At 40.6% G+C, this 18,845-nt stretch overlaps 1 long non-coding RNA gene across 2 annotated transcripts; it reads left to right on the top strand.

Moving 5' to 3' along the window:
- The first annotated feature begins 644 nt into the window (after positions 1-644).
- Positions 645-9,726, top strand: LOC309707345. 2 transcript variants are annotated; one of them, XR_014276972.1, is made up of 3 exons: positions 645-727; positions 5,259-5,336; positions 9,692-9,726. It is a non-coding gene; the product is annotated as an uncharacterized lncRNA (long non-coding RNA). The 2 variants fall into 2 exon arrangements; XR_014276973.1 differs by lacking the exon at positions 645-727 and adding an exon at positions 1,239-1,502.
- The last annotated feature ends 9,119 nt before the right edge of the window (positions 9,727-18,845 follow it).

Genomic DNA, 18,845 nt, shown 5'->3' with positions numbered 1-18,845 from the left:
ATTTATACAGCGCCAAATCACAACAACAGTCGCCTCAATGCGCTTTATATTGTAAGGTAGCTCTGTTCTAGGATGCCCTCTGGACCCAGTGGAGGTGGTGAGTGACAGGAGAATGGCGGCTAAGCTGTCATCCCTGTTGGACAACGTCTCCCACCCCATGCAGCAGACTGTGACAGCACTGAGCAGCTCCTTCAGTGGCAGACTGCGGCACCCACGGTGTGGGACGGAGAGATTTCGCAGGTCTTTCCTCCCCACTGCTGTCAGACTCCATAATAAAGACTTTAACTGAACAAACACACACATCCACACATGTGCAATAACACTAAGTGCAATAATCTTTTCTGGCATCGTTGTATTTTTACTCAGTTGTATATAGCATTCGTATTCTATTTTTATCTTATTGTATATTTTTATTCTATTTTATTCTACTGTATATAGTATATTATTTTATTCTATTCTGTACAGCTGTGTACTGTATTTATTCTTATTGTATTCTAATTTTTGCGTCATAACTTTTGCACTGTCCACTTCCTGCTGTGACAAAACAAATTTCCCACGTGTGGGACTAATAAAGGTTATCTTATCTTATCTTATCTTAGAACCTACAACAATACATACAGAGGAAAACCCAACAATCATATGACCCCCTATGAGCAAGCACTTTGGCGACAGTGGGAAGGAAAAACCAGGCTCAGGGAGGGGTGGCCATCTGCCGTAACTGGCTGGGGTGAGAGAAATAAGATAGGATAAAAGACATGCTGTGGAGGAGAGCCAGAGATTAATAACCAGTGTTGGTCAAGTTACTTGAAAAAAGTAATCAGTAACTAATTACTGATTACTTCCCCAAAAAAGTAATCCCGTTACTTTACTGATTACTTATTTTCAAAAGTAATTAATTACTTAGTTACTTAGTTACTTTTTAAAAACACGATTTACAACCTGAAGAGGTGATAAAGCGATAGATCTTTCAGCCCAATTCTACTTTTTCTGCATAATCCATCATACAAAATGTAATCAAATGGAAAAGTCTCTTTTTTTTAACTTGTTTTATCAGTTTTAATCTTTTAACTTTATGCATCAAGCAAAAATGTAATTATCTGCAACATTCTCTGACTTGAATAAATTAGTTTAACATTTAAACCTATTTTCTGCACATTCCAGCACATAAAATAAAATATTTTTTGTGTTTACACTCACTCTTTCAAATAGATGCAAGTAAAACACAGCAGGAAATAAATAAAGTCAAAGACTCAGCGGTCCTGTTGCTCTATTTTCACCTGTAAAGCAGGACTGCGGTAGGCGGAGGTTTACCCTGGTGCAGGTGTGCCGCGGTCAGTTGAAGAATCCACGAGTTTCTCTGTGAATTTCCCATCACGTGGTTGTGCACTCGGTGCTTGCTCGGAAGTTTAGGGTTTTTTTTCGCTGTAAAAAGAAGTTTTCTTCCTACGCACGATGGACGCTAATGTTTTGGTCACTTTTTATGGAATCAAACTCAAAGTAAGGTCAGTACTTCCACGCTTTAAACGCTGCACGCTCATACTCTCTCCCGCACTCGATATATGATCCACTGTTGATCTGCACACAGCTGTTGTCACCAACGGCGCACTCGCTTACGTCACTGTCGTGAGACATTCTCGCAAAAAATCACGGTTTTAGTAACGCAGTAACGCAGCGTTCCTACGGGAAAGTAACTGTAATCTAATTACCGTTTTTGCAATAGTAATCCCTTACTTTACTCGTTACTTGAAAAAAGTAATCATCTCTGTTAATAACTAATGACAATTAATGAAGAGAGAAGTAGATGAATGCTCTGTTCTTCTATTTTTGGATTTAATAACAGCATTTGACATAACTGATCATGGTATTTCAACCCAGTATCACGGGAAACATGTAACAGACACACCAATCCACCGTGCCCATTTCACACTTTGCTTCTCGAAATTATGAAAGAGATACTCATACAGAATTTGTATTAAGTTGCAGTAATCTGCAGTAACAGCAGAGTGAGCTATTTTATTTCAAGCCAACATAAAAATCACAGGAAAGTGTTTAGCGACATTATTAACACATTTACATGTAAGTACATATTAGCCGCCTAGTGTAATTGTTTCTGGCAATTAAGGATCCTGCAGTGTGCTTCATATGTTTTTTACTTACGACTGACTTCATGGTTTCAAACATATTATTTTGGGTTATTCAGTTTTATTTTGTAGGCTTTTATTGTGAGACTACTGATAATTAAACAACCATATAAATGTTGGTTACAGTAAGCGAAAAATCTGTATATAACAGCAAACTTGCTTGATGATTTGGTTTGAGCTTGCTGTGGGCTTCCTTTAAGTAATTTCTAGTATCAATTGTTGCTTCAAAATGATAAACTTTAGCAGTTACTAGCACTGTAGCTAGCAACATCTCTTACTTGTAGGTAACCTTGGTAATGGAGGTTTTTCAATAGTATATCTTTGTGTTCATTTAAGATTACATTCTTTGATTGTAAACTAAAGCAAGAAGAGTTTTTTGGAGCTGTCTCTTATTTAAGGTCTCTCGGGGATAGAGGGTAAGAGGTTTTGGAAGACCAGTCATAATTCACACTCCATCCATTTAATGAATTCCTTTGAACACAGGCTGGTGTTGTTGTGAGTAGAGGTGGAGGCTGAAAGCAAAGAAGGAGACAGTTTATTTTTTTTATTTGGGGGGGATTTGAAAGTTTTGTGTGGTGTCCAGAATCTGGAGAGGCTCACCCAAAATCACAAGAGACTTTTATTGATTTTCTTTTTTAAATGTTCTGCCTGTCAGCAGCACTTCCTCTCTCCTGCCACGTTTCAAGAGGACTGTCACTGAGTGAACTTGGGAAGAATTTAGAGATTAAAGCCCAAAGGCATTCTGGTGAAGTTAATGGGAGTTGCTGTGTCGGAGCTGTCTCTGTAGGGAGGTGAACTACGAGTGGTGGACAGTGTGGAGCTTCAGTTTTAGGTCATTTCTATGAAAACACAGTAGGAACAGACAAACAGCTGTGGGTGCCGCCCAGCAGGTATTTCCTGATGTGATCCTCAGAAATATTCCACGAAGTCTTTGACAGGTAGACTATAGAGTATAGTTCTATAATACAGTACACAAGGAAAACAACTTCTTGGCTAACTTAATTTCTTCACAGTAGGTCAGTCATCCCTTCATGCAGTCTCAACTCCCTCCATATTTTCTGTCAAAAACCAAAGATATACTTTGTACCTCCTTACTTTTCTGAACCATTTCCTGTTCTCCTCTATCAACTTCTCATTCTTCAGACATCAGCAGCAGTCCAATAAGTGTTACTTTTGGCTTAACGTAAAGGGAAGTGTTGCCTTTTAAGCACTTGCAGGCTGCATGTGCCTGCAAGTGCAAAATTGTACTTGGGTCCTTCCATGTAAAGTCAGTGGGTGCCTCCCACCTAAAGCAATCAGAATCAGCTGTATAATAACTTTAGCATATTTAATGAGTAATGCAAAACTACAAGTCACAAAGCCTTTAATTACACTTGGATTAATATCATTCCTTTTTTTTAACCACAGTGGATAAAAGCATATAGGAATGTGTGCGAACTAGGATCACAGAACCGCTCATCATCAGCACCTTGATATGTAACATATTAGTTACATATCAAAGATAGTTAGCTTTTTAAACCATTTATTCAAAACGTATTATTTCATATGTCCATGGTTTTACCTGTGACTCCATCTAACATTTGTTACATTGAATCATTGTGAATGAATTAGTTCTTATACAGTGTTTTTCTATTGTGAAGCCCTCAAATTACTATATACAACATGTTTCACACACACATGGATACAAGCGCTTTTTTCTACATCACAGTGTTTTCTGCTTAACATTCACACACATTCATACTCCGATGAACCCGTCAGGAACACCTCGAGATCCTTTGACACTCAGACTGAATTCAGGGATTGAACAGCCAAACCTCCGATCAGTAGATGACTTGCTCTATCTGCTGAGCTGGAGCCAACTCTCATGTTTCTTTTCCTTTACCTCCCATTTTATTTTAAAAGACAGCCCCTTGTTATAATTTTGTTTTTTCTCTCCTTTGTTCCTTTCAACTTTCTAATAAGTATCCAAGTTCACCTGTTTTTTACTAACTGTCCCTCCTTGTGTATTTATCCACATTTATTTGTTCACCTAGTCTGGACTCCTTTCCTATTTTGTGCTCACAGACCCTCAGTTCCTCTTCTTCACATCTAAATGTGTCAAACTGGTGAAAATTCCATATAAAGGGATAAATGTGACCTTAACCGTACGACTAACAATCTTAAGAGGTTAACCCTTTTTCGACTGTCCAAATCAGATTGGATTTTACCATGTGCATTTCTCATTACTGAAACTCCTCAACCATTTTGGCATAGAGAGAAAATTCAAAGGGTTTCTGAAAGATGAGAATTTTTTTTTAATTTTACAAACAAATTTACAAAGTAATTCCAGGCGGTCTGTATGAAACTTGTGTTTTAAAGGGTTAAATCACAAAATGGTGAAAACCACTCAACAATTTCAAATTACATTTAAGCATTTCACATGACCCTTTTCCTATTTTACTGTAAACGATATATTTGTGGTATACCATCCTAGCTTAAGGAAATTAAATCATACTTGTTTAAATGGAAACATGGGCAGAAACTGCATGAGGGCTACGCTTCCTGAAAGGCTAGAATAATGACCACGGATGTGTAGGCTCTGTATCCTTTAGTAATAAGTCGTATCCTCTAGTTAATTGGTTAGCATGCTTGCCCCGTTTTGGAGAGGCTGAATTCATATTTCACCTTGACAGGTCTGTTCAGTGCTAGGCAGGACAAGGATCCCTGCAACAAATGATATGGCACACAAGGAGTGATCTTAATGTGGAAGTGGAATCTATGGTTTTATAAAATCACAGAAAGAGTGTGCAAGTCTACCAGTGTGGATTATACTAATGTAAAGCAGAACTATGATTGCTAATGCAAAGTGCTAATTCACCCTCATTTCTCTGAAGATTTGAAGTCTTACCCTCTAACTTCTAATGCAGGCCTAACATTCACCTTTTGGGCTCAGCTCATCATTCTTACAGTATCACTGACACCCCAAACCCAAAGGAGCAGCCATTATCATTCTGCCCTGTGGTCCAACTCTGTCATTGCCTCATCCTGCTTCCAATATGGTTATGATTAATCACTCTACCAGTAATCGGAGTGCCCCTCTTCCCCTCTGTTCCTTCTCTCTTCTTCCATGGGCTCCAGATGACTGTCTGATGTCGGGGCATGAGACAATGGGATCCAGATGCGTGATCGATGGAGGATGGACAATGCTCATATGCAGTAAGGCATTGTGGTTTAGCGTTACAGGCATACAGCTCGATTCACTGGCTTGGCCTGGCCTGCCTTGTGGCTGCATGGGTGATTAATGGGACTTTACTGGCAGCAAGAGAGACCTGTTTCCGCTCCGACACAGATACAAAACAATATAATGTGTACAATGCATGCACGCTTTGAGATGCGAATGCATGGATTCATTTGTGTGCGTAAGCAGGCTCAGACACCAGCAGGTTAAACCCCCGAGCGCTCCACTGTCAAAATGATTTGTTCTGCAAGGTCAAAGTGTCGGCAGATTGAATATGATGAAGGGATTACAGGTTATTTGATGAGAGAAAGTCAGCCAAGATGTAAGAATGACGGCACAGAGGATGCAGACTGGGTACATAAGTGCTGGTAAGGTCACCACAAATCACCTTGTAAGTCACTTGATCGGCAGGCAATAAGATTTCATCATCTGGAAGAAATAACCGAAGCACACATTCATACAACACAATGAACTCACAGGACAAATTCACCACAGATCAATAAGCTATAGCTGCCTCAGTGCTGTTGTCTTCCCACTTATTTCCTGTATACCGCTGCTTCAGTCTCATCCCTCATGTCTTGTGTTTCTTCTTCATGTTGACTCATTTTTCTCTGCAAAGGCGCATCAGAGCAGAGCCCTGCTGACTCTGGCAGCCATACAGGACCGTATGGCATGGCTGCGAGGTCATATGCTGAGCAGATGTGGTTTGTGTGGAATCTCTGGGTGGCTCCACATGCTATCTGATGATAAGCAGAGGATCAGATCTGATCACAGCTGACTCCGGACTTTTGTTTCCATTTGCAGTGAATCCAGCTGATTTGTTTTGTAACTTGTGCTTTTCATACAAATTAGCCGCATGTAATGGATTCGTTTCTAGAGATATCAGAGATCTACATGTATCCCTTACTGTGGCAAAACTCCACCACAGCACTTTTCAGAACTTTGGGTCTTGCAGCAAAGTAAAAAGCTGAACTGTTTGCTGTCATATTTAACCTCCCAAGTAATAGGCCCGACTAAACCACTGAAGGTGTCCTGGAAATAAGTTTTGGGTTTTTCAGGTATAAGTTGGAGCCACCACCAGCACAACCTCCAGTGCCTGCTGCTAGTTCACGATTTGTTCGCCCTCAGGCCACCATTGTGTAAATGCACCTTTAGGCCAATTTACTATAAGCAAAGCAGTTTTTCATAGCGTGCATGTTATTTAAATGCTCAAAGTCTCTTAATTGGAAACTGTATTGTTATATTTAAAAAAGGTAAAAATAACATGAACTTTTTATATTTTTTGTAGAAGCTCGTAGCACATGCAGATTTCAGATGGGATTAACATTTTTTCCTAGTTTGCTCCATGTCAGCTTTACTAAGTTAACCACACATCCAACAAAAACAGTTCACACACACTTGGACTCAGAGGCTGCACCACGGCTTACCAAAGCTATCAGTATAAGTGTCAGGGATTAAAAGCACAATAGCTTGAATCAACAAGTAGTGATTAAAATCTCAGTGTGGGGAAGACAGCCCGGCACAGAGGTTTATCACTGTAACCACAGACACTCCCCAATCTGAGTTCAGCACCAAAGGCCTCTCTGTCTCTATAAAGACATTCTGACTATTTTTCAAAACCTTTACCAAAGAGGTGGCCTCTCCTCTTCATGAACTCAGAGAATACAGAGGACACAAACAGATGCAAATGATGTAGTTCCTTGGGATCATTTACTCAGTACAGATGAGGGTAGAATTACTAGTCCCCCTATGAAAACTTCATTTTTTTCCCAAAGTATTTCCCAAATGCTGCTAAACAGACTGAGGGATTTTTAACACACCTTGTTTTATTCTGAATAATTAGATTATTTTAATTTGCAAACAGACACAAAATGATTTCACATAAAAAAAGCTCAACTAAAAACTACCAGGGTCAAAATTATTATTTTGATGGTAACAGTTTATTGTGTATCCTTTTTGCTTGAAAACAGCCTGCAGTCATTTCTTGTAGTTTCCAGCAACTCACACACGTTTCCTGGGCAATCTCAGCCCATTCTTCTTTTATTTCTACTTAGCATTAATGGTGCAAAAATATGCTGATAACAGACCAAATGGTTTCTTCTCTTCTCTTCTCTATCAGCAAGTAGCTGCAGCAGTGAAAAAAGAATTTCACATTTTTACTGGGGATACTGCAAATTTTTCCTGTTAAAATTTTTTTTGTCCTTCCCACTTTGCTTCCACTTATCCTTTGGCAGGGGCGCTGGAGCCTATCCCAGCTGTCTTAGGGCGAGAGGCGGGGTACACCCTGGACAGGTCGCCAGTGTGTCACAGGGCTAAATCAAACTCTCTCAAATTAAAATGTAAATCAAATTATACCTGCTTGCCATTGTCAGATTAGCAATTAAATTACATTCTGCCTTTATTACTGTGCTTAAGTACACGGCCTTCACACTCTTTGCGTTCTAGTTAACTCAGGCTGAACAACACATGTATGTCGTGACACGATTCCAAACAAATATCAGAGACAGAGGTTTATGTATTTTTTGTACTGATGCAAGAATACTCTTGCATCAGTATTTTGTTATTAATAAAATAAAAATGACAAAATTATGTGGTTTTCAAATGCATATATGGTATTAAATTAGCAAGTTATTCTAACACCTTTACCAAATGCGCCTTCTCTGAGTGTGGTTAGTTTGCATGTGTATGCTTGGGAGGTCATTTGATGTCTGTGACTGTGTGTGGCTTAGACGGGTGTGTGTTTTGGCTTGTGTGCGGCCTCGGGGAGAGCAGTAGTGGTGGGGGAGGGGGGCACGGGGGGTGGTGGTCAATATGTGTTTTGGGGTCACTCTGAGGGTCTCGGATGGAATTACCACCCCACATGCACGCATACACCAGTACACACAGATAATAGTTTTATGCTGATTCCAGTTCAGTGTGCCTACCAGCCTGTGACTTGTTCCTAGAATGGGTTTAATCTGTCACCCTGTTCTGACACTTCCATCACCAACATGATTATGTGTGTGTGTGCTTGAATCCTGCCACCCAGGATGGAGACTACAGGCTAAAGGATGTGCCTTAGGCTTTGTGTGTGTGTGAGTGAGTTTGTTAAACCCCCACCACCACTTCATCCCCCAGATGTAGAATTGCGCTGGTAAAGGAGTGTGTGGGTGGGTAAGAGTTCTGTGGAGTCTGTGTTAAGATTTGCGATTTTATCTGTGCAGTTGTGTATGACTGGTGGTGTGTGTGTGTGTGTGTGAGAATGTGTTTTGGTGCTGCAGGGCAGCTTTAGGATGACTGATGTGTTGTGAGTGTTGCTGAGGGACACCTGAGACAGAAGGCGGATCATGTGGACATTTCTCCATCAGTAAAGTGTCAATAAAATCACAGACACACACAGACACACACACACCAATCAGAGAGGAACAGGAAGGAATGAGATAAGATGAGCGAGAGGGGGTGAGAAAGGGAGAAAGAGTGAAAAGGTTGGATGTGCGTGTCAGGTCGGAATGTCGGTGTGAGGCAGGTGAAAAATGAGGAAGCTGTTTTGTAGACAGAGCAATTGTAATTAGTACCACACACACACACAGCTCCCGAGCAGACTGTGCATTTGTTTGGCAGATCATGAGTGTGAATGATAATAAAAAAATATTTTTTAAATCAGAGACAAATCCACTTTTTACTTTAAAAGATGCTACCTAACTGCAAAATATCAAATCAACTGTTCAGTTAACTTTCTAATCTGTCTGTTATATGCATGCATTGTGTTGACCAATGAATGCCAGGTTCTTTTATTTATTTTATTTCATAATCTGATATCCTTACTCCCCCCCACCCTCTACCAGGCACGGCAGATGGCCTTCCCACAGGTTTCTTCCTGTTAAAAGGGAGTTTTTCCTTCCCGCTGTCACCAAGTGTTTGCTCATAGGGGGTCATTTGATTGTTGGTTTACCCTACAATAAAAAATGTCTTTATGTGACTGTTGTTGTGATTTGGTGCTATATAAATAAATCTGAACTGAATTGAACTGAATAAATATGAATAGATTAAACTATTTACTCTGTGACTGGACAGCCAGTTTTTCATTGTCACCCCCAGTGCCTTATCCAGACCCAGCACTTAACCCTTAATCTTACCAGTTTACTGCTGGTCCTGATGTCCACAGTGGTTTAAAATGATATAATTTCTACATAAAATGATATAATTTCTACATACCCGTAAGAACGGATCTTATGGGTACGATCTATAGAAATGTAAACCATAAGGCTAATTATTGAACATCTAGTTAAATCTATATACGTTAAAAGAAAAGAATTTGCATTCTCACAAGTTTTGTTCTGTCTTGTATATGTAGACCATGGTAGTACAGACGGGAGCGTTACCATATGGCAGTATGGTAAGTATAGTTCACAGATAGATACACATTTGATCGTAAGAGAAGGTGAAGGTGAGCAGAGAAGGTGCTACACAAATCACCAATCATTTCCACATGTGAATGGATAAAATGATGAAACGAGTGCCCAGTTTTTCACCCTATGTAAAATGACTGTGTTTGTTACATTACAGTACCAAATTGTCAACAGAGGTGCTTTACTGATGTCTATAAGGTACAAACCACAACCAGGGCACAAATAAGTACTTTGTGAGAGGGACAATGACAGTACTGTAGAGAGTACATCCCCAATGACAACCCATTTCACCCCCAAACATACACTCAGGGTTGAAAAGTCAGTTTTGTTTAGGGAGGTTCGAGAGTAAAGTGACCAAAAATATGTCGGTGCCATATTAAGAGCTGCTCAAAATTCTCTGCATACTAAGGAAACTGCTTCCTTTATTAGCTCCTATAGTTGAGTATCCTTTACACGCAATTCTATAAATGTACTATCCAGCAAACATCAACATAACTGACAAGTAAAAATTAAATAAGATAAAATTTTCATTTATATTCAAAAATGTGGATAAATAATGTTTATGAGCTCTGTTAAAATGATCAAAGTAAATTTACACTAAATTCACCTGGAATTAGTTACGTCCATTTCTGTTTTGCAGCCTGTAGGATAATCATATCAGTTTTACTTAGGTCACCAAACACTTTGATAAAGGCAGAAATTACACTGGATGATCTCTCCAGCAGGAAGAGAAGATGCAGTTCGGTCCACATATATTTGACACTGACACTAGTTTTGTTTTTTACCTGTTTACGGAAACATATTCTAACTATAGTTATATAATGGACATAAACACAATGTGTAGAGTCCCAGCTTTCAGTTGAGGGTATACGCATTTAAATTCAATTAAGGGTTTAGGAGTTTCAGCTAGGTAGGCGTAACAATATCCAAGTCTACCAAAGTAAATACAGGGGGTTCACAGTAAGATGCAAGTCACTCATTAGCCTCAAAAATAAAAAGGCTGGACACAGTTCTGGAAAAACATTCGCTGGACTGATGAAACCAAGATAAACCTCTACCAGAATGATGGCAAGAAAAAAAGTGTGGAGAAGGCGTGGAACAGCTCATGGTCCAAAGCATACCACGTCATCTGTAAAACACGGTGGAGGCGGTGTGAAGGCTTGGGACACCAGTGGCACTGGGACAAAGTGTTTACTGATGATGTGACACAGGACAGAGGCAGCCAAGCTACATGCAGTCAAATTTATTGGGGGGGAAATAATACATAATACAGATAGACAATGACCCAAAACATACAGCCAAAGCAACTCAGGAGTTTATTAAAGCTAAGAAGGTGAATATGCTTGAATGGCCAAGTCAGTCACCTGATCTTAACCCAACTGAGCATGCATTTCCTGCAGTGAAGGCCCAGCGGAGCATTAAAAGATTTTTCAAATCAAACCTAGAAGCAGAAAGTTAGAGGTCATCCAGGTCTTTATATCTTTAAGACGTTCCTGCAGTTTAACTAATTGGTGTGTGTTATCTGGCTTCCCAGATAGATAAAGTTGGGTGTCATCTGCATAGCAGTGAAAATGTATGCTATGCCTTCTGATGATACTGAGTAAAGGAAGCACGCATAATATAAACAGAAGTGTTCTTAGCACGGAACCCTGTGGAACTCCATAATTAACCTCAGTGTGTGAAGAGAACGCTCGATTTACATGAACAAACTGGAGTCTATTAGATAGATATGATTATATAATCAATAGAGATGATTTTCCTAGGTAATGCTATGTGATTAGAGTGAACACTAATCACTATCGTGTATACAGCGTCCCTTTATGTCTGTCTCCACGTCGGTTGAGTGTGAAGTACATATGAGAGCATGAGGGTGGGAATGGATGTTTGTGTCTGTGTGTGCCTGTATGTCTGTGTCTATATGTCAGGTTGGGTATCAGACGCCACCTCTCTGGGGACATCTCGGGCCCTCCAAGGTTTGGAGGCCTATCTCCACTCACCACCACTTCCCCTGCCGGTGGCGGACTCCCTCAGGTATCGGTGCGTTGGTGGTTCTTTGTATCTGGGGGTGGGCGTCCGGGTACACACCGGCTCACTCCTTGGCGGCCGCTTATTGGGGCTCGCTCGGGCCACTTTGGAGGTGGGGTGCCCCCGGCCTCTCGGCCTGGGGCTCGGTCACTCAGGCACAGCTGGCTGCCGGCGGAGCTCACGGGCGCGTCACTGCAACTCCCCCTGGCTTCTGCTCCGCGGCTGCTGAATGAGCTCTCATCTGGGACTCTCCTTAGCTCTTACTGGGACAGTGGCGCGGCTGCCCCTCTGTTGGTCTTCCTTGGTCTCTTGTGTTCTGGGGGCCTCTGGATGTCTGGAGTTTTGATCTCCTCCATACCTGCTTGATACCATAGAGGACAGGGCTGTGGCTCCCCACACTCTCTAGCAGATCATTACATGGAGAAACCTTTGGAATGCAAGCATGCTGATCCACACAGGTATGCACACAGGTGTACACATGGGTATTCACAGATGCGGACTACAGCTTTCTTGGCTGCTGCCTCAAAGCACACTGTGCGCTGTCTATCTTGCGTGCTGCACAATATCGTTTATTATTTAGTAACTATTGATATCTATGACTAGCTAGTTTATTGTGATGGTGCTTTTTTTTTTATTATTATTATTATGTTGCTCTTTGTTGTTTGCTGTCTCCCCTGTTTTTTTTGTTTTTCTTTCTCTCCATACAGGTGACCCAGGAGTTTTTTTTTTTTTTTGTTTTTTTTTCCTCTCTCTTCCCCCCCTTCTCACCGTCTCTTCTCCCCTTTGGTTTTCTTTCTTCCTCTCCCCCTCTTTCTTTCATTCTTTCCCCCTGTCCTATTAAAAAAAAAGAAAAAAAGAAAAGGATGACAAAGGATGAACTGAAGCTCCGCCATCACGTGATGTCACATGCTGCTGTTTCTGATGTCACTTCCAAAAAAAAAAAAAAAAAAAAAAAGAGTGAACACTATCTGTGCACCATTAGGAATGACCTCAAACGCTCTGCATTGATCTAATGAGTGTAAGCTGTCAGATCACTGTTTACCTCACAATGCTGGGTGTGAAGTGTCCTCAACTATTTTAATATGGAGAAGGCTGTAAAACTTTGTGAAAGGAATCTTATACAAGTCGAGTCGGTGAAGCTCACTTCTGTCTGACGGCAATGCTGAGATAAGTTGTTGTGTATTTCCAGAACTTTCAGCTATCATTACTAAAATGTTTTTTGAAATTGATCTAATGTTGTCAAACACTTAGCGATTAAATTTTGATATGATGTGAGAATGTAATCAAACTGTTTATCAGAGGGAAGCAATGATTTTAGGACACTTAATCCTAACATTAGCTGGCATACTGCTTATAACCAGCTGTTGTTTTTCGAGTCGGCTCTTGTCCGCTGTCTGGAAACGGGGGGGACATGTCTGATCTGCTGAAAATTGGTAATTGCGACAATATGGGGAATAAATAAGCATGTTTACGCACTTTACCATGTGTTAGAGCCCTGACTTCAGTTAGGAGTTGAGGCTTGAAGGGAGCAGGAAGAGGATGAGGTGGAGAGGTGGAGGTGCAGATGAAGAAGATGAGGAGAAAGAGACAATGAGACATCTATGACAAAAATCTTAAATCATATATAATTTAAGAGTGACATGTGATGTGTTAAAAGTATTTTATAACTGATATTTTACATGCTGAATGTTTTTAAAAAAATCAGCTTTTCTTTCAGAATTCTCAGGAATCTGGAACAATTGAAATCTATTATAGCGGTTTGGACGTTTAAGACGTACTGTTGCAAAGCAGTGAGCTGAAAGACACTAGAACTTTACAGAACTGACTCTAAGGGGACTCACCAAAACAAGTCATCAAGTCTCTTAGCCAGTTTTCCAGTCATGCTAATAATTAAACAACACTTTGTTGTGCAGCCAAATGTGTTTGTGTGACTTTGGTGCAGCTGTGGTATTGCCACAACAATCCCCAGGCAGAAAAATGTCCTGAACAGCCTGAATCAGAGTCGGAGAGACGCAGGAAAGAAACAAATCCATAAACTGGCTCGTGTTCAGGACACAGAAGCCCTGCGATGAGCGACAGACAGCCTCGCAGGCCAACATTATTTCTGCTTTTTTCACACCATCTTATTTGCATCAGTTTCTTGCTTTGATTGCTTGCTTCTGTTATACCTATAAACACATTTCTTCCTTTTGCAATTCGTTCACTGCGCCCCGGCCCGGTTGTGGTGATACCGCAGTGACACAGGCCCATTCACAGGCAGATACCTGACACTGAGCCACAGCTCTCACACACGGATTAACGCTGGCATTCCTCCATCCATCACATATGATTCCTCCTTCTTTATTCACCCACTTGCTACCTTTTCTGCCTTTTTCATTTTCAGCTTCTATCTTTACTACATCTCAGGTTTTTCCTTGTTTCTTGTCTTCCATTTCCTTTCTCGCGTCCTTGATGATCGCTTTAGTTGCATGTTTGTTCCTATATGTTCTTTTTTCGTACATCATCCTTTCCTTATTCAGTATGGTGTGACTAGAGCTTTATTTTATAGTTTCTTCTTTAATTCTTGTTTCTACCCTTATTCTCATTTGATTTAGGCTCCTTTCCCCCTCCCTCTCTTCTTTTCTATTCTTCAATTATCTTTCTGCCCTGCTGCTGTCTGGTTCTAAAATACATAAATAAAACTTTTCCACCATTATTTAAAGTGTTTTAGTCATTTTCCCAGTAATAATCATTATCATTAGTAATAGTGTGCAATAGTTCATTTGGAGTTCACACAGTTGTCAGTCCAACCTGATCACCCCGCCCTTATTCCCTTCCCTTTCATTTCTCAGTCTTTCCCATTTTCCTTTTACTCACTTCCGTTTCTTTTTTCCCTTTCAATCTCAGCGTCCTTATCTTCTTTCTTAGGTGTTTCCTTGCTTCTTTGTTAAATCTTCTCCTCTCCCCTCCCTCTTTCCCTTCTTACCTCATTCTGTCTTTTGTTCCTTTCCCTCCATCCTTATTCCTCCTCTGCTCACTCACTTTCTCCCACCATCCTCCTTCGATGCAAGTTACGGTGGAAATGAGACAGTTTACGAGGAGAATTAAGTTTCATAACCCACCATCGCCCTGACCCTGGACATATTAACTACAACAGCCCCTCTGGACATTTACGTAAACACACACACGTGCACGCACACACACACATGCACACACTATAGCAAGTCCAATAAGAGAGAGAAGTGTGCTTGGATGCAGCTCAACCGCAAACCCACCTCAAGTCTTCCCTCGTGTATCCCGTAATGAATTACATCTCATATCTACACCGACCGTTTGGAAAATCATTACTCCCATTCACACATCCGCTTTTCTCATCTACACACGAGTGCCTTGGGTGGAACTGCTCAATGAAATGAGCGTGTGAATGTATTTACCCTTCCCAGAAGTCTTCCTTTCTCCTAATTTTCATAGATTCCAGAAAATCGACCGTGTTCAATATCAATGAGTTAAAAAAAACAAAAAAACCACATTTGTTTGATCAAATGAAACTTGAGTTCCTTAACAGACCTTTTAAGCGCATGTCTGCAGTCTGAAGCCAGGTGATCTGTCCATTTATTTATTTTATTCTGAATTTATTGTCCAAGAAAAATAATTAGTTGATGTAAATATCGTGATTCTGCTAATGATTCGGAAATATACACCAATGTATCCATAAAGATTAAAATGAAGGCTTTGTTTGAGGACATAACAGTTACATATTTCCCACATCCACACCCGCAGAGGGTGGTGGATTGTTTGTAACCTTGATCTTTCCAGTTCATTTGACGCACGTCTTTTAAAGTCAGTCAGCTATAAAAGGGTTTCTTTGGCCCAGTGTAACACGCCAAACTTTTTGAAGGCTTGTGGAAATGACACAGAGAAGTTCAGAGTGTCTTTGACGTCTTCACCGCAGAAATGAACCAAGAATTACACAAGTCACGGATGGTGATTTTTGCTGTGAGAAAATGATTTTATGTGCTTCGAGAGCAAAACAGTTTGCAACAGACAAGATACACAAATGTGGGTTTAACGTATTACCAAATTTCATATGAAACATGAAATATAGTAATGGGGATTTGTCTTCTCCTTGGATGAATTGTATCTCCAACAATTTTCCCATTTGGGTGTGTATAGAGTGTCTCCTACCATGTATAGTCTTGGTGTGGCTTGTTATTTTCTCACTAATTGAATAGGACAAAGAGAGAAAGAGAAGTCGGCTTCAGTGTCCAAGCAGAGAGAACAAAACTCTTGTTCAGGAAGCTGTAGTCTGCTGTTCATGCATTCCTTGCAAGAAAAGTTATTAAATCTAGCCACAGAGTTGCTATGCTGGCAACAATGAAGTGAAAAACTGTCCAAAAAAAATCCAAATCCTGAAATTAAGTGTACCTACCCAACAGACAAAATACCTGCTCTGAGCCTTCCCTGAAGTTTAAAGCCTATAAGTATGTGTTTTCATTAATACAGTCATTTATTTGATGGAACTGTTTACAGGGAAAGAATAATCTATATTTGTGCAGTGTGTGTGTCAGTCAGAATGCACTACAGTGTGTGCTAATGGAGTGTAATATAGGAAAACATCACCTGGTTTGTTAATCGGGGAATTAGGTAATGAGCGTAAGTACCCAGCACGGTTGTGTGTTGGGTATGTGCATGCACAACATGTTGCAGATAACTGAGGAACTTTCTAACACTAGTGATGATGTCATTCTAACTCATGGAATTACTAAAGTCAGCATCATATATATGATATTGTCTCTTGTTTCTGAATATGATTTTTCCATCAGTCCACTTGCATGTGTCCTGACAAAAAGCAAGTAAAAGTCCGTTTGGAGGTTGGTCGTCACAAAGTCGACAGACTTTCCACTTTTTTGTCACAGTTTTTCTCGTATCATTTTAAAATACATTACAAATGCTTAGGGTTACGCCTTCACAAACCTCCGTGAGACCAAGGTGGGTGAGCAGAGAGAATCAGTGCGCTGATAGCTCAGAACCAGCACTAAATATAAAATGATATGGAAACAGTAAAATAATACTATTTACTATTTCTTGAGGACAAATGTTTCTCAGAAATGCAACACTTTTGTTGAATTTTTGTGACACTTTTGTGAATACATTTACCGACAAGTTCACATTTGAAAAATGTTTTGTTTGTTACATATATCACGACATGCTCGGTGTTTAGACGACTGTCGATATATACAGTAAAACCAGCAACATGTACTAGAAGCATTAAAACCATTAAAGCTGCCCACTGCAGCCACTGTCAGTGCTTTTCACAGGTACCTTTTGATTGGTTACGTCTCTCTATAGAAGAGCCAGCACTTTCTTTCCTGTTTAAGCTTACTCTTCACCAGTCAGCACTGAATCAATGTAGCATCATTGATATGGGTGTACATATGACTGCATGTGCGTGTCTCCATAGACTCTGCTTATGTTACGTTCCCACAGTCCCTCTATGAATTATGTGAATGACATGGCTCTGTGGAACAGGGGAAAGTGACATATATCAAGATTTGAATGCACACACACATGTCAGGTTTTGCTATCGTAGTGAGGACATCTCATTGACATAATGCTTTCCTAGCCGCTTACCCTAACCATAAAAAATGAATGCCTAACCCTTTCCCTAAACCTAACCATTACCCAATTGTAACCCTGACACTAAAACCACATTTTGAGTGTGAAAAATGCCTTCAAACTTGTTGGGACCTGGATTTTGGTCCCCACCAAGATAGGGAAAACCGTTAGACACACACAGCTGTTAAAGGTTTAAGTTATGGACATGCACTTTCGTGATGGGTAATGATAGAAATGGCCAAAATGCCATCATGGATATTTTACGACTTCGAACGGTGCTCAGGAGCTGGTAGTGGGTCAGTGGGAGCACACCTGACAGATGCAGCTACTGGAAATGAAGGAGTTCGACTGAGGATTGTCTTTCTCGGTCTCATCACCTCTCTGTGTGTCTGTCGGCACTCGAGCCTTCTGCTGCGATCTTATCTCTCAATTACAGCACCCAGCACATTCCTGTCAACCACACACATGCATGCATGCACACACGCACCTGCAGGTTAAATTCAAAACATCTCAATGTGAAGCGCTGTGAGCCGGGTCTCATAACTGCTCTGACATTATTCTCAGTCACGACTTAATGTACTGCTTTTTTTTTTTTTTTTTAACTTTTGGCTCGCGGGTACAATCATAGAAAAACTTTGCAGCCAGGAGGGCCTGGTCACGAGATGAGAAATCGCATTTGCCACCTCCCATATTTCATACATGTCTTTTAAATCATTTAAACTGTTCCGACACAGCCGTCACAGTCACACACTCATTTCTCACACTCTGCATCAATGACCAAATGAATCTCAAACACTCATAAAGACTTTTGAAATTCTTACGCACTGACTCATGTTAGTCTAAGAAATGTTACATGAGAATGAGGCCCGCGCGCACACAAACACGCACACAAACCCAAACCTCAAAAAACATGTGTGTACCCAGAGGCCATTTTGACGAGAGAAAGCCCTCCAGGCTATAATAACATTCTGCTACTCCCTATGAGTTATTGGAATATCAGGAAAGAGACAGTGTGTGAGTGTGTGTGTGTGCACCAACAGTGTGCGGCATGAGCTCTGTGCATGCCACACAAAGTGTTTCAATCAGAAATAGGTGCTGACAGGGAATTGTGGGAATTGCAAAAGTAACCAGGTTTTAATAAAAAAAAAAAACAATTTAAGACAAACTTATCCTCTACATGATGCTGACAAACAACTCAGTGTCATGTCAACCATGACAAAAATGCACATGGATGTAGGCTGTCATCTTATCTCCCATGAAATAAGTTGCGATTTCCTTTAATCATGTTCACTGTCATTTTAATCCCTCACCTCAAAACAGAAGTAAGTTTAACCTGAGACCTGCTCTCTACCTGCTAAAGGTTGTTTCACACGTCATTGTCCACAGCATCGCTGCTAGTCTCTGCCTGTGTAACTGTCACGGCGAGTGAGATGAGCCATGTGGAAATATTAAAGGAGGATCGAGTCGCAGGCACTCGTG

Source organism: Aulonocara stuartgranti (genome assembly GCF_965226115.1).
Source record: "Aulonocara stuartgranti genome assembly, chromosome: 5".
In the NCBI taxonomy this organism is placed as follows: Eukaryota; Metazoa; Chordata; class Actinopteri; order Cichliformes; family Cichlidae; genus Aulonocara; species Aulonocara stuartgranti.
This window is presented reverse-complemented; position numbering and strand designations above follow the sequence as displayed.